The sequence below is a fragment of the Scardinius erythrophthalmus genome, assembly GCF_964197995.2.
Source record: "Scardinius erythrophthalmus genome assembly, chromosome: 22".
Lineage (NCBI taxonomy): Eukaryota > Metazoa > Chordata > Actinopteri > Cypriniformes > Leuciscidae > Scardinius > Scardinius erythrophthalmus.
In genome coordinates, this window is record NC_138242.1 from 1,957,900 (window position 1) to 1,975,000 (window position 17,101).

At 41.0% G+C, this 17,101-nt stretch overlaps 1 long non-coding RNA gene across 1 annotated transcript; it reads left to right on the forward strand.

Moving 5' to 3' along the window:
- Window positions 1-6,538: 6,538 nt before the first annotated feature.
- LOC308682497 lies at window positions 6,539-7,954 on the forward strand. The gene is made up of 2 exons (XR_014029153.1): window positions 6,539-6,798; window positions 7,601-7,954. It is a non-coding gene; the product is annotated as an uncharacterized lncRNA (long non-coding RNA).
- The last annotated feature ends 9,147 nt before the right edge of the window (window positions 7,955-17,101 follow it).

A 17,101-nucleotide genomic window follows, 5' to 3' on the forward strand; every position in this document is an offset into this window, starting at 1 on the left:
AGATTACTTTCTGGGCTGTAATCTGAAGAGTTACCAACAAATCTATAGTAATTTTTGCTTATGGTTCAACTGAATCATCGAATGTCAGAAGCAAGTATTGGTAAAAAAAAGTGAGATTAAATGCATAAAACGTTATGTTTTATTTAACATTACAAAAAATTAGCAAAAATGATAGTGAGAAACAATAAAATAAATGAACCACTCAGACCACTGGAATGCAGCAGATTAATGAAAAGGTAAGTGTATTTTTCTGATTGTTTGTTCTCTTGCATGAATTGTATCTTTTGAAATTGAAAAAATGAAAGAAAAACAAAATAAAAACAAATAGATAACAGTAACACACAGTATTTCAAATAAATGATAAACACAGAAACATAGTCAACATTTCCCTACATAAATTTCTGAAATTTACTTCAGTTTCTCAATTTCAAGGTCAATGTCTTGTTTTCAAAGTCCCAAAAAAATTACTGAGTAGCAATGTTCATAAAAAATAAATGCGGATCAGTCCATGAAGAGACAATTTAACTAAATTTTGTCATCAGGGAAATCCAGGAAACCTTGAAAAACACAATATATGGAGTTACACAACTCTCACAAATCTGTTTCCAGGTACAGAACGATGAGATGCCTCGCCAGTCCAAACCAGGGATAAGAATCCACAGCCAGGACAGGATTCAGGATCACAGCCGCAATTGATATATACTAGTTACTTGAAAAAGTAATCTGGTTACGTAACTCAAGTTACTTGTAATGAGTTACCGCCAACACTGGTTATATGTGTTTGTTCACATATCAGGAAGCAATCCAGTTACTCTGATACTCTCCCTTCTGCTATACTTTTTCTGAGTTCTCATATCCCGTGCGAACTAGCCATTAATAATACCAACGTCGTGTGGTAAAATTGCATTACTCCATCTACCCTTGTAAAACGAATCCCATCCGAATAGTTCTGTGATGTGAGAGGAAGCACTTTTGGGATATTCGGTTCCCCATTTGGTTTGATTCTGCTCTTTTTCACGCACACAACAGGGACTGTGATGTGCTATTTAAACCAATAAATCATATTCTGACCCCCAGATACAGGTGTGTGCAGGATTCGGTAATGACGCCGAGACAGAAGCAGAACAGGGTTTGTTCTGGTCCAGTGGCACTTGTGGAAAACACAACATTACTGAAGAGTCTGATGAGGAGAAGGAGATGATGATGTACGGAGGGAGGGAGGGAGATGAAGAAAGAGAAGGAGAGAGAAAACACTCGGAGAGATTCAGGAAGAGTCGTGAATAACCAGACTGCTCCCTAGCGGACTCTGACAGACTGAATCTGTGCTCGTAAGGACACAGTGTAATGTGTGTGACAGCAGGGAGTGAACACGCAGACACAGTTTCTGCTCAGTCGACGGCTGCCTGTCAGTTCTCTTGCTCTCAGTGTTTTTATGCACCTTTAATCGTGCTGTCTTCCATTTGAGAGTTTTTACAACATGACTTTCCTGTGTTATTCTTTGACTGTTTCTCAGACTATATGAACCATTTCGAGACATTCATACTAATAATGTAAATCATTTTAGTCATTGTGAAAGTTAAAATGTGTTGATTTTGGTTCACCCCTACACTAAATGCCCGTTCACAGCAAGAACGATAACTATATTACATCCACACCAACGCACAATAACATTCAGTTTATTCAGTCTTCTCGTCTGCCGCTTTAAAGACATGGGGAAGTTGAGCTTGTCTTTTCTCCTCTATTGTGTCGTATATCCGAGTAATACTCTTCTGGAACAAGAACAGATGTGGGCGGGGCTTGATTGTGTCTGTGGGGAGATGATTGGATGATTGGATGGTTGTGGTTTGCTATTGGCTGATCTCATGTGAGTGACAGGTTGCCCCGCCCTCGTCATCAGAGAAGAGAAGAGATGCTGCAAGAGGAAGATATTCTGATTCAACATTACCAGAACATGAGTTTAAAACAATAATGATGATGTTCACCGATTAATCATTTAGAATTAATAGGCCTGGTTTCACAGACAGGTCTTAGATGAAGCCAGGATTAGACCTTAGTTCAATTAGGTCAAAACTGCGCCAACTAGTGGCTGAGGCAGGTTTCACCATAAGTACCTTTGTCTGAGACCAAAAACTAAGATATTAAACTAATATAAACACCTGCTTATAATTCTACCAGTTAGAGAGCCATACAAGCATGTATTTCTAAAGTATGATGTCTATTGTCTAAGAAGGTTATCTTTCATATTAGTTGGAATGCAGGAATCATTTTTGTTAAACGTGTAATGTAATTATAGTTTTTCTCACTTGTTTACACACAAATACTGGTACTTGAGGCACAATGACCACAACATGTAACTCAAGCACCAACCCCCTGAACCAATTCTGCTAAACTACAAGCACAGTTCCTGCTTTACACTCAAATTGCACTTCTAAAAACACTTTTTTCAAAACACTACACACAATTATCTGCATTTGGCACAATTTTCATGCAGAAAATCTCTTGTTTTCCCAAGGAACACACTGCCAAATCAAATATGCACACTGACTCATCACATGGGCAAACACCCGTCACACAGTTTACAATTAGCAATCAGAGCTTTAGCATAAAAAGGCAACAGGTGAGCTCTTCTGTTTTGGAGTAATCGATGCCAACATTGGAAACAGAGCCAGAGGAAGACGAGGACGAGGATGAAGATGAAGACGAGGACGAGGATGAAGATGAAGACAAGGACGAGGATGAGGACGAGGAGGAGGAGGAGGATGAGGACGAGGAGGACGAGGATGAGGACGAGGGGGAGGACGAGGAGGTGGACGAGGACGAGGAGGGGGACGAGGAGGAGGACGAGGAGGAGGACGAGGAGGGGGACGAGGAGGAGGAGGAGGACGAGGACGAGGACGAGGAGGGGGACGAGGAGGAGGAGGAGGACGAGGACGAGGATGAGGACGAGGAGGAGGAGGACGAGGAGGAGGACGAGGATGAGGACGAGGGGGAGGAGGTGGACGAGGACGAGGAGGGGGACGAGGAGGAGGAGGACGAGGAGGACGAGGAGGAGGACGAGGATGAGGACGAGGGGGAGGAGGAGGATGAGGACGAGGAGGAGGACGAGGAGGACGAGGAGGAGGACGAGGATGAGGACGAGGGGGAGGAGGTGGACGAGGACGAGGAGGGGGACGAGGAGGAGGACGAGGAGGAGGACGAGGACGAGGAGGGGGACGAGGAGGAGGAGGAGGACGAGGACGAGGATGAGGACGAGTATGAGGATGAGGATGAAGACGAGGATGAGGATGAGGACGAGGAGGAGGAGGAGGAGGAGGATGAGGATGAGGAGGACGAGGATGAGGACGAGGAGGAGGATGAGGATGAGGACGAGGAGGACGAGGATGAGGACGAGGGGGAGGACGAGGAGGTGGACGAGGACGAGGAGGGGGACGAGGAGGACGAGGAGGAGGACGAGGAGGAGGACGAGGACGAGGAGGGGGACGAGGGGGAGGAGGGGGACGAGGGGGAGGAGGGGGACGAGGAGGGGGACGAGGAGGAGGACGAGGACGAGGAGGGGGACGAGGAGGAGGAGGGGGACGAGGAGGAGGAGGGGGAGGACGAGGAGGACGAGGGGGAGGACGAGGAGGTGGACGAGGAGGTGGACGAGGAGGGGGACGAGGAGGAGGACGAGGAGGAGGACGAGGACGAGGAGGGGGACGAGGAGGAGGAGGGGGACGAGGAGGACGAGGAGGAGGACGAGGACGAGGAGGGGGACGAGGAGGAGGAGGGGGACGAGGAGGGGGACGAGGAGGAGGACGAGGACGAGGAGGGGGACGAGGAGGAGGAGGGGGACGAGGAGGACGAGGGGGAGGACGAGGAGGTGGACGAGGACGAGGAGGGGGACGAGGAGGGGGACGAGGAGGAGGACGAGGAGGAGGACGAGGACGAGGAGGGGGACGAGGAGGAGGAGGGGGACGAGGAGGAGGAGGAGGACGAGGAGGAGGACGAGGACGAGGACGAGGAGGGGGACGAGGAGGAGGACGAGGAGGAGGACGAGGACGAGGAGGGGGACGAGGAGGAGGAGGGGGACGAGGAGGACGAGGGGGAGGACGAGGAGGTGGACGAGGACGAGGAGGGGGACGAGGAGGGGGACGAGGAGGAGGACGAGGAGGAGGACGAGGACGAGGAGGGGGACGAGGAGGAGGAGGGGGACGAGGAGGAGGAGGGGGACGAGGAGGAGGAGGAGGACGAGGAGGAGGACGAGGACGAGGACGAGGATGAAGACGAGGACGAGGATGAGGACGAGGGGGAGGAGGAGGATGAGGATGAGGACGAGGAGGACAAGGATGAGGACGAGGGGGAGGACGAGGAGGTGGACGAGGACGAGGAGGGGGACGAGGAGGAGGACGAGGAGGAGGACGAGGACGAGGAGGGGGACGAGGAGGAGGAGGAGGACGAGGAGGAGGACGAGTAGGGGGACGAGGAGGAGGAGGAGGACGAGGATGAGGACGAGGAGGAGGAGGACGAGGAGGAGGACGAGGATGAGGACGAGGGGGAGGAGGTGGACGAGGACGAGGAGGGGGACGAGGAGGAGGAGGACGAGGAGGACGAGGAGGAGGACGAGGATGAGGACGAGGGGGAGGAGGAGGATGAGGACGAGGAGGAGGACGAGGAGGAGGAGGACGAGGAGGACGAGGAGGAGGACGAGGATGAGGACGAGGGGGAGGAGGTGGACGAGGACGAGGAGGGGGACGAGGAGGAGGACGAGGAGGAGGACGAGGACGAGGAGGGGGACGAGGAGGAGGAGGAGGACGAGGACGAGGATGAGGACGAGGATGAGGATGAAGACGAGGACGAGGATGAGGTCGAGGAGGAGGAGGAGGAGGAGGAGGACGACGAGGAGGACGAATATGAGGACGAGGATGAGGATGAGGATGAGGACGAAGATGAGGACGAGGAGGAGGACGAGGAGGAGGACGAGGAGGAGGATGAGGACGAGGACGAGGATGAGGATGAGGATGAGGACGAAGATGAGGACGAGGATGAAAATGAGAAATGAGAATAGGCAAGAAATCTACTCTCACTAGAAAATTGCAGGACTGCATATCAATACAGTACTCAGAGTACAGTAGTACAGCATTGCCTGGGGACTGTTCTGTAGGACTGTAAACATAAACTATGTTTCAAGTATTTGGGAAATGTATTCCTTCTTTGTATTCCTACACAGTATTTACAGTATTTTACTATTTGTTTGGCAGAACTGAAAGATTACCAACATAAGGTGATCGGGAACGTGTGCGGTCTATTACTACTACTAAACGCGTATCCCTTCTCCAAGCTATGGAGGACGCATGTGGAGACACAGCAGCTGATGCTTTACACAGCTGGAATCGCCATGCTAGGCCATATCCCCCCCCCCGCCCCCCGCTGCTTGGCCAGGAACAAACAGTGCCTGTGATGTGGATGAGGAGCTGTGGCCAGACCGGAACAGAAGAGAGGATGCAGTGTTTTTACTGTAAATTCTTCTGTTGTTTTGTATGTAGACCACTGTATGTGCAGCTTTGTGTTGGTTGGGATGTACACTGTGTACATTGTTTTTGTGGGAAAAATAAAATATATTTGTTACCGTGTATTTGTCTGTTCTGAATATAAAAACAATATTCTCAAATATTTTACAACACACTTATGTATGTACTGTCTGTAGAAAGTGTAACACTGAACAAAAAAAGGCCTAAGTCATTATGCCGAATGGAGTGTTTTCCATTCATCAGTGTTTTACAGTGAGCACATCAGTGTTCAACTGGCTCTCTTAACTGTCTATATGATGCTTTGTGTGTGTCATCTGAAAACAAAATACCATTTTGAGAAGAAATAACATTTTTTTGAACAAAAAGTTTCATTTAGCAGGAGAATTGAGGGGTTTTGCCCATTGTGTGTGTGTGTGTGTGTGTGTGTGTGTGTGTGTGTGTGTGTGTTTTGATTTGTGTGTAGAGTCCTGAGAGTATGAGGCATGCTTTCAGAAAATATGTGTAAACAATCGAGAAAAACTAAACGTGTAATTTAATTAAAAACCATAGTTATGCTCAGAAAGTGTAAACCCATTGAGCACGTAGCCTATAATCAAGCTTAGCACTTCACCTTCACCCTATATAATTACAGACATAACACTAATTGCTGATTCATGGTGAAGTGTGTAGCGTAAAACATTTCTTGTATTGTGCACTCTTTTGATTTGAGCCCGAATTCAGCTTCAACCTTTCTGTTGTCTGTTTATGTGTTTATTAGAGTGCTTCTATGGCGCATATGATAGCAAGTAAGAATACTGACTTGACAACTGTGTATTTTCTATTTTGGGCTGTAATAGTCAGATATGGCCGCTAGAGGTCAATGCTGCTCTTTTTAATAAAACACCAAGGCTGCGTTCGAAACCGCATACTTCCCTACTATTTAGTATGGGAAAAAGAGTAGGCGAGCGAAAAAGTATGTACGAATCCAAAAGAGTAGGCGAGAATTACCTGGGTGACGTACTAATTATCGCGAGATTCGGACTTAAGTGCGTTCGAATATGCCTACTTTCCTACTATATAGTAGGCGAAAACAGTACGTGAAGGAAGCAGTACGTTCGAAACATCAGTATTCATAAAAGAGTAGGCGAGAAGTTCCCGGATGGCTTACTGCTTTCAGCCAGATTTTTGAGTGCTCGACCGATGGATACTCTTCTATCCCAGGAGGCCACGCGAGAGGATACGTCACAAAAAAGAAGAAGAAGGATAGGTCATACTCGAACGTGACGGAAAGGATGACGGACGAGACTCAAATGTGAGTATTACAAATCAAATGATCGCATGTGTTGAACTACTGTACAGTAAACTGTTGAATTGTTTAAGGTGTAAAGACGCTGTATAGGCTATTTGTGATTTTGCTGTAAATCACATTTTATTATGTATAGCTAACAGAGAAGCTCCAGTAAGGACACATACGTCTCCAAAGTGGATTTGCATACATTTTAAACCGTATACATCTTAAATACAATTACTAAATGTCTATTTAATATCTGGCAAGAAACTCTTCTATAAGAATTGCAGATTACTATATGAAATAGGCATCTGAGTGATGTATGTGTGCTATTATGTAGAACAAATCTATAAAGTAACTAAACATAAGTTATCTATTTTATTTGTCCATTAGTTGATAAATTGAGGAACATTTATATTGGATAAAAACTAAAAGTTAAAACAACCTCAACATGTAAATGTAGTGTTGAGCTCATAAATCACAGAGGTAACGTGAGTCTGGTCTGGATGTTAGAGTGGCTCATGAAGCTGAATGCTGCCATCAAAGACTTTGTGACATTACAGAAATGGATAACAACAACTATTTAAATATTAAGTTGTAGTTTATTTTAATTATTGTAATTTCAAACAGAGCTATTACAGCACTTTTCTGATTCTTGAGTTCTGTGCATTTGCTGCACAGCTTTTGTGGTGGAGCAGGACCTGCAAAGAAAGATGATGGCGGCATTTGTGGAAAAAAGCATTTTTGTCATCTAAATAATACTGAAATCAAATGACATTGTGCTGTTAAAATTACTGCTTTTGTGTTATGTTTGTGCATTTTGTAGGATCTGAAATGTCAGCAGACTGGTGTGAGCACTGAGGACGAAGAGCACAGAGCTGAATCCTGGAGATGGTGCCATGGATGAGACCCTCCATCACTCCACCTGCCCTTATGAGAACCTCCACCTGCCCTCATGAGACCCACCATCACTCCACCTGCCTTTATTGCCTCAGATTGTGAAGCACAACACATCACGCAACAACCTCAGGCACGAGGGAACGGCTCACCTCTGGCGGTCAGCTGATTCATCAGAATAAATCTGCAGAATGGGCACCGCTGTGTTGAGATGGCAGAAGGATGTGGGGTTCAGTGCCTGTAGCCTACATACATGATTGTAATAAAGCTTTGTTTCATGTGTTGACTTGTATATGCATTTGTTTATTGTGTGATGGTGACTTTGATTCATTCTTTTACTAATTTATTAATATTTCTCATTGTTGTCAGTAAATAAAATACAATTAATTAATGCTTTATTTATTGTTTGAAGGAAAATGTAGATGTTCACTATATACACATCTAGAGTGTATTCATGCATAGCTATGTCATATGATATACATTACATTTTGTTTGTTTTATTGAATTATATAATTTACAGTAAAAAGTAATATAATTAATTGATCAGCATTTATCGTTGTTATTATTGTATGTTTTGGGCTGGGATAGCAATGCAATTCATTCTGGGGTAATATTAATTTTTAATAATGATACTTATATTTTTCGAGTATAAAATCAACAGTTTTCTCCAAAGGTGAATCTCCCTTTGTGCAGACATTACAAACGCTGAGGAAAACCGTTCTAGGTAGGGCTGTCGAGTAAATGTGAGGTAAATGTATGTATGTATATGTATGTATGTATTTATACATATATATATATATATATATATATATATATATATATATATATATATATATATATCATGGGTTTGCAAACATATTATGAGATTTTATACACAGGAAAAAACCTATAAGGTTGAATATCAATATATATTTTCTTAAATAATTATATAATACATTTAAAAAAAATGCATTTTCTGTTATTTATAGGCCTGAGGGATGAAACGATAGTTAAATTTAACAAGAAAAAGAGGAAAACAAAGCAGTAAGCCACTTTTGCTTATGGATGAAAATGTTTGGATATAAAATAAAGAAATTAACAACATATTCAAGAGATGACAATTTTGGGATTTCGTAATAAAAATAAATATCGTTAAGGATAAAACGGTGGGTCACATTAGTAGGGTTAAATATAAGAACTTAAATCAACCCTAAATGTACTCACAAAATAAATGGGCAGCAGTTTCTTCAAAAAGACCACAAAATGAGAAAGTTTAATCAATATCATGATATTTACAGATAGATGAATTAAACGTGTCGTTCAAATCTTTTAAGTTGTTGCGCGTGTGATAACGCGTCGTAGGTCACATGATATCGTCAACATGGCAGATGTCCGGTTCTCATTCATACTCAACGAGATCTGGCTATAAAGTACCTACTCTTTTAGCGCTCGTTAAGTAAGTACTCATTGAAATTAAGTACCTACTCATTGAGTATGCGGTTTCGAACGCAGCCCAACTCTTTATTTCTTCTTCACAGGTTAGATCTTCTTTTTTTTTTTTTTTTTTTTTTTTTTTGTCAGTTCAAATACAAAAACATTTCAGTACAATGCAAAAAAAAAAAAAAAAAAAAAAAAAATGGTTACAAAGCATTGACAATACAGCTCAAAATATTTCAGGTTAGATCTTCATCTGTCCAAATACAAAACTGCACATAATCACAGCTCCAACATTTAATTAAAATTATTACAATAACGTCCAACAAAAAATGTTGTTGTTTTATGAATACCTGAATGAATAAATAAATCGTTTTGATTTTCGCAAGAATCCCATGGGATAGTTTTCAGCATTCATTTTCTAAAAACATAAACATGAAACATTAATAATATACAGTAGCCTATACTTAATGGATTTTGTGTCTAACTGACTGTGGCCAATAATATAATTTGGCATGCTGTTGGGAAAAGTCCTTATTCCTCAGATATCCCACTGAATGAAATAAAATACACTGCATCTGACTGGCAATTCCATGGATTGGGCAGTGGAGTCAAAGTTATAGATTGAGATTTATGAGATTTATGACTGATGCTCTCCTCAAGGTTTAATATTTCAAACTTGTAGGCCTATTCTATATAATCAACATTAACTGAGCTCATCTGCCTGTCAGTAAATGCCATTAACGTCTGTTATATAATAGCATAATATAATAGTTATATAGTAGATACACTGAGCTGTTCCGGCACTTAACCTTACACAAGTAACATATTTAGCAGCTGCCATTTAAACACATTAGCCTATGTGAAGTGCGCTGAAGCCCTAAAAAGGTTTAAAATTGCCTTCATTTAAGTAGGCTACGTAAGCTTTAAAAACACTAATGTGAAGTTTTAAAAAGTAATGAAATTCCATTATTGAGAGAGTGCTACGGTAGATAAAAAAAAAAAAAAAAAACTCATCGAGCTTTCGGGTCGAATTTAGCGGGAAATATCAAGCTTACGCCTACGTCATGTCCGTAATCACACAAGAGATTGGTATGACGTGTGTGTGATTGTTGATGAGCGGCTTTGGCGTTTGCTACAATAAACAGTGTTGTTGCATGTTGAACTGTAGTTGGCAGGTTAGCATTATAACACTGTGAAAGCAAAGGAGACATTGAACTGCAAATGCGACAGACAGAAAGAGCCCGTGTCAATATAAGTTTGGTTGGAAATTCATATACTGCAGCATGACAGATCAGCTCTGATATGAGACACGGTAACCATGGTAACTACTCCTCAATCCATCAGATCCTTCCGCGCCGAAGCACTGATGTAGAACTATAGTAACATGCGGTATTATGTTTCGACCACAGGTGGCGATAGAGAGCTTCAAGTTCCATAGTGCACCTTTGAATAAACTTACAGTTAAATAGACACGTTTTATTCAATTAAAACATAAAAACTACCCCACAATAGATTACACGGTTGCAATTTAGTGTAAACTGAGTATAGCCAATATAGTTTGGGACCAAGTGGTGGTTTGTAGTCTGAAAGAGTATATTTCCATAACTTAAAAAGTTCCTTAAACGTGTTAAAAATGACGTTTTTCCTTACATTAATAGCATCTTAATGAAAACAGTAAACACTGCACTTTGTGCTAAAATTGAATGAGATTATTATTTATTTGTCTTCCAGTCATGATGCATAAAAAAATCAAAATTATATAATTTCTTGGGTGCTACAAATTTAAGCAATGTTCAGCAGTAACTTAAAAAAAATAAATAATAAATAAAAAAGTGTTGTAAATACAAGTTAGTGCATGTATCATCTTATTATTTGTGGTGTTGCCAAAGGCTCTTGCATACTTTATTATTATTATTATTATTTATTATTACAGCTGTTGTTGTTATTTGAAGTTATAGCAGATCAGATTTTTTCTGCAATTCAAGACACTGCTCATCTCGGCAGTGAGATGATGTTTGTGGGCGGAGTCAGGCAGGAGGCGGAGTCACAGCAGCGCGAGGAGGAAACCACGGCCGCTGATTGGTCGCTGCGCGCGGTGCTGATGCGGGAGAGTGTGTGACGCTGCTCGCGCGCTCTGCTGCTCTGCTGGTCGCGATGGGTTTCCTCAGGATGTTTCTGTTTCCGCTCGGGATCATCGCGTTTGGGATGTAGGATCAGCTTTAGCTGGAGGATGATTCACAGGCAGCTCGTACTGTCCCAGGTAAGTGTGTTTCAGCTCGCTCTTTATCGTGTGTGTGTGTGTGTGTCATATCTGTGCATTACGAGCCAGTCGCTGCTCTGCAAACGCTCTCAGTCGCTTAAAGATGTGATTGATCAATCTCTCGAGTGTGTGTTTGATCAATCTCTCGAGTGTGTGTTTGATCAATCTCTCGAGTGTGTGTTTGATTCCATTGGGAATTCTGCTGGTGCTGTGGGCTTTCTCTCCTCTGGTGTCATTGAGCTTCCCTCTCTTTCCTCCAGTGATGCTGAATGCATTAAAGCATGATGATGTTCAGTCTTCCCCAAGCCAGCAGAGACACCAGCTTGTCCAATAAGCTTGTAAAATAGGACAATAATAGAGTTATATTCACTAACTCTATTGGATATGACGATGCTTATTAGATCAGAGTGACTTTTTTTATGTTGTTGCACAAATTAATGTTGATTTACTTAAATGTATATATATATATATATATATATATATATATATATATATATATATATATATATATATATATATATATATATATATACATTTACTATTTGTGCAATTTGGATCAAAATACAGCTTTTAAGAATCCAGTGCAAATTACTTTTATGTTTCCTGTGTAATTTGTGGGCCTGATGATGATGCATACATAATTATAACCCAGTCATATGCTTATGCTTTTGTCATAATTAATGCAGTACTTCAAAAGTGCTGGAATGGTAAGCTAATACCTAATTATTTCAATAATGAAGGCTGTTATGTTTTTAAAGAGGGTTTTGAGTTGATGTCAGGACTGCATTATCATAATCTGATCCACATCCAAAGTTGATCATTCTGCCGTCAGTCAGAAGAGAAAACGCTTCCCATGTTTCCTCTCTGCCAGTGTATGGATGTTATGGATCTGATGTTGATTATGCGAGGGATTTATGAGCTTTATGATGCAGTGGGTTTGGCTTTTATTGGATGTGAGGTCAGGCTGGTGTTTACCCTGGTACTCATGCGGTAAATGTGTTTATGTTTACACACACTCACCAATATCTGCATGACCACATACCAGACCACTTGTTTTTATATAAAGATAATAAGGCCTATAGTTAATAATTACTAGCCCACAGTCTACAAGAAACTATTATTATTATTATTCTTTCATCCTCAAAGTATACAGCACACAGACACCACCAGGATATATGTATATAGTGTAGAAAAACATTATATGGGATCTTGATGTCTTGATTTAATATAAAGCTAATTATAATAAATAATCTAATCTACAGCCTAAAAGAAAACAGCAATGGGAAAAAACATTTGTAACATAATAATGTTAAAAATAATTATAATGATAATAATAGTAACAACAGTAACAATTATATATATACACTCACCTAAAGGATTATTAGGAACACCATACTAATACTGTGTTTGACCCCCTTTCGCCTTCAGAACTGCCTTAATTCTACGTGGCATTGATTCAACAAGGTGCTGAAAGCATTCTTTAGAAATGTTGGCCCATATTGATAGGATAGCATCTTGCAGTTGATGGAGATTTGTGGGATGCACATCCAGGGCACGAAGCTCCCGTTCCACCACATCCCAAAGATGCTCTATTGGGTTGAGATCTGGTGACTATTTTAGTACAGTGAACTCATTGTCATGTTCAAGAAACCAATTTGAAATGATTCAAGCTTTGTGACATGGTGCATTATCCTGCTGGAAGTAGCCATCAGAGAATGGGTACATGGTGGTCATAAAGGGATGGACATGGTCAGAAACAATGCTCAGGTAGGCTGTGGCATTTAAACGATGCCCAATTGGCACTAAAGGGCCTAAAGTGTGCCAAGAAAACACCCCCCACACCATTGCACCACCACCACCAGCCTGCACAGTGGGAACAAGGCATGATGGATCCATGTTCTCATTCTGTTTACGCCAAATTCTGACTCTACCATCTGAATGTCTCAACAGAAATCGAGACTCATCAGACCAGGCAACATTTTTCCAGTCTTCAACTGTCCAATTTTGGTGAGCTTGTGCAAATTGTAGCCTCTTTTTCCTATTTGTAGTGGAGATGAGTGGTACCCGGTGGGGTCTTCTGCTGTTGTAGCCCATCCGCCTCAAGGTTGTGCGTGTTGTGGCTTCACAAATGCTTTGCTGCATACCTCGGTTGTAACGAGTGGTTATTTCAGTCAAAGTTGCTCTTCTATCAGCTTGAATCAGTCGGCCCATTCTCCTCTGACCTCTAGCATCAACAAGGCATTTTCGCCCACAGGACTGCCGCATACTGGATGTTTTTCCCTTTTCACACCATTCTTTGTAAACCCTAGAAATGGTTGTGCGTGAAAATCCCAGTAACTGAGCAGATTGTGAAATACTCTGAAATACAGACCGGCCCGTCTGGCACCAACAACCATGCCACACTCAAAATTGCTTAAATCACCTTTCTTTCCCATTCTGACATTCAGTTTGGAGTTCAGGAGATTGTCTTGACCAGGACCACACCCCTAAATGCATTGAAGCAACTGCCATGTGATTAGATAATTGCATTAATGAGAAATTGAACAGGTGTTCCTAATAATCCTTTAGGTGAGTGTATATATATATATATATATATATATATATAATTGTAATATTTATTTTATTATTATTATTATGTATTAATGTCTTTCATCCTCAAAGAATGTCACACAAACATGTACAGAAATGTGGATATTGACTTCTTGTTTTTATATAAAGCTACAAACTTAAAAGAAAACTGCAGTGGAAAAAAATATAATATAACATTTGTAACATAATAATAATAATAATAATAATAATAGGAATAGTAATAATAATAACAATTATATATATAATATTATATATATGGCCACATACCAGACCACTTGTTATATATATAATATATAACATATATATAATATATATATATATATATATATATATATATATATATATATATTATAAATATAATTATAAAAAAAATACATAACATTTGTAACAATAATAATAACAAATTTGTAAATAAATATATATATATATACTGTATGTGTAGATGGAAAATTGCAGATATTATTATTACAGTTAACTGCATGACGCTACATAATGATTTTTGTTGGTTTGTTTGTTTTCTCAAGATCATATATCACACTGGATGTGAAGAAGCAGAGCGCAGTGCGTCCTGAACTAATGAAAATACTCTGTCTCTGTGAAAGCTCATGATGTCTGCTAATGGGAAACACACAGCGTGCCAGAGGGAGCGTATCATAACTTCATAAGCGCTCCGTATGAGTGCAGTTGACCTATATATGCTGTCACGCTTCACTGGGTTCGCCGAACACACACACTGCTGTCACGTGACGTCATGACCCGGTTTAATAGACACACACACACACACACACACACACACACACACACACACAAGAGATCCCAGAAGACACAGTGAGTTTGGCTTGCTGGTCGCTGGTTTAAACAGAGTAATGGTCAGAGTTCATTATTATAATGAGGAGTGTTTGGATCTTTGGTGGATCTGTAGTTTAGCACTCACACACACACACGAGCTTGTTTAGTTTCAGTCTTCTTCACACAGATGCAGAGGTTAACGCAGGCTTGTGCAGATATACTTAACATGATAATACCTTCTCTCCATCTTTGTTGTCAAATCTCTCGTGTATTGTCTCTGGCTTTGCAAGTAATGTGTATCTGCCAGTATGACTGGATCATCCTGTCGAGCTTCGACCAATGACAGACATTTATAAAGGTCAGTGAGGATAAAAAAAAAAAAGCTTTGGGTTTCTTAATCAAAAAATGATTTTTTTTTTATATTATTTTGATTTACGTTTATGTTGATATTGTTTATTTATTGCTGCTCTATTTTTTTTTTTCAAACCTTTCTCAACCCCAAAATAATAATACAAATATATCAAATGTGCATATATATTTTAAAGATACTCAAGTATATTTTAAATTCTGAGATTATTCTCATGACATTTGGGCAGATTTATTCCCCAATAAACATATTGTTGATTATCTAATTAATTTGCACTACTTTTTTATACTTCATAGCCATATTTGTTTTCTTATATATATGAAACATGACTATTTTTAATGTTTTTTTTAAAGAAGTCTCTTAATATGCTCATCAAGTCTGCATTTGTTTGATCAAAAATATAGAAAATCATTCTAGTATGCTGATTTGAAGCTCAATTATTATTAATGTTATTAATATTTTTTTGGATCCTGTGATACTTTTTTCAGGATGCAATATTCAATTAAATTGCACTTTACTATATATTCACATAGAGAACAGCTGATTTACATTAGAATAGTATTTCACTGTTTTTACTGTATCTTTGATAAAATAAATGCAGCCTTAAGAGACTCTTTCAAAACCATTAAAAATAGTCATGTTTCCAAACTATTGACCGGTACTGTATATTCATTTTATTACTTTATTAACGAGAATCAAGATGTACAAACTCAAACTTCTGGACACATCATGAACATTTGGGGGGAAATGCTTAAAGCTGCTCTAAGCGATGCTGGGTGAAGTCAGTATTGTCAAACCAAACGGAGGCTAGCTCGACCCTCCCTTCTCCTCATCCCGTCCCCTCCCCCTCCCCCTCCCTCCCGTGCTTCCTGAAACAATCATGAACCATTTAGTAAAACCAAACTGGATTTACCCTGTCCAGCAGAAACAGAGCCTCCTGAATGTCGGATCGGAAGCCCTTCTGCCGGCAGAGTTCTCGCCACCTTTTGAACGCTTTTCCGATATAAATTCGGGACTTTGCGCGTTCCTTCTCCTTTTCCCTATTCTTTGTTATTTGTTCATCGGAGCGTCGTCTCTTTGGTCGCGTGTCGGCCATATCAAAATTCAAGAGAATATAATTCTAACGTTAGTCGTTGTCGTTGTCTAGGACATCTCTCCTCTAGCTAACTTCCCTCTTCGTGCTCCCCCCCCCCCTTCATGTGCACGTACACTAACCCCCCCACCCCCACATCATTCTCGTCTGTGATTGGCTGGAACACTGTTTGTTATGTTTCGTGGTCCAGGCTGGGCCAGTTTGTTTTTGCTGTCGTTTGTGGAGCCTGGGCTGTCTACAGAGACCACGTTTTTCTCATAGACTGTAAAAAATATGGACAAAGCGTCTGTGACGTCACCCATAGACTTTATGAAGAAGGTTTTGAGGCTGTTTATGGGGGGTATGGGCGGCGCCATCTTGGAAAATCTTGGGAAAGCCTAACCCCTGATGTGTTGTGTCAGATCACGGCCGAGACGTCAAATTTCAGGAATTCCACTCGGCGCAGCCTATGCTCGTTATCAGCCGTCAATCAAGCTGTCAAACAAAGTTAACCACACCCTTATTTGTCATACATTTTATATCTAAATATGATCTAAACTAACGAGTTAGAAAAACCCCCCCCACAGTTGTCAGGCACTCGGAACCTATCGAAAAATACAATAAAAGTCCATGGGACCAACCTGTAAAAACATGAATTTATGCTGTGAAAACGGACATTTTAACATGGTGGTCTATAGACATTTGCTCCCTTTTGGGACCTCCCCCTAGCGGATTTTCAATGTATTGCAGTTTTTCGCACTTCCGGGTAGGCTTCATTTTTCAGATTAGAATGTTGCCACTTGGTTTTTCTGCAGTGTGTTCAGGGGACAGGCAGCTAGCGGATAGTAAGGAGATGTTTGCTGCATGTGACAAAAAATGTTTCGGCCTAAAAAATGCGCCACATCGCTTAGAGCACCTTTATTAATCATAAACAATG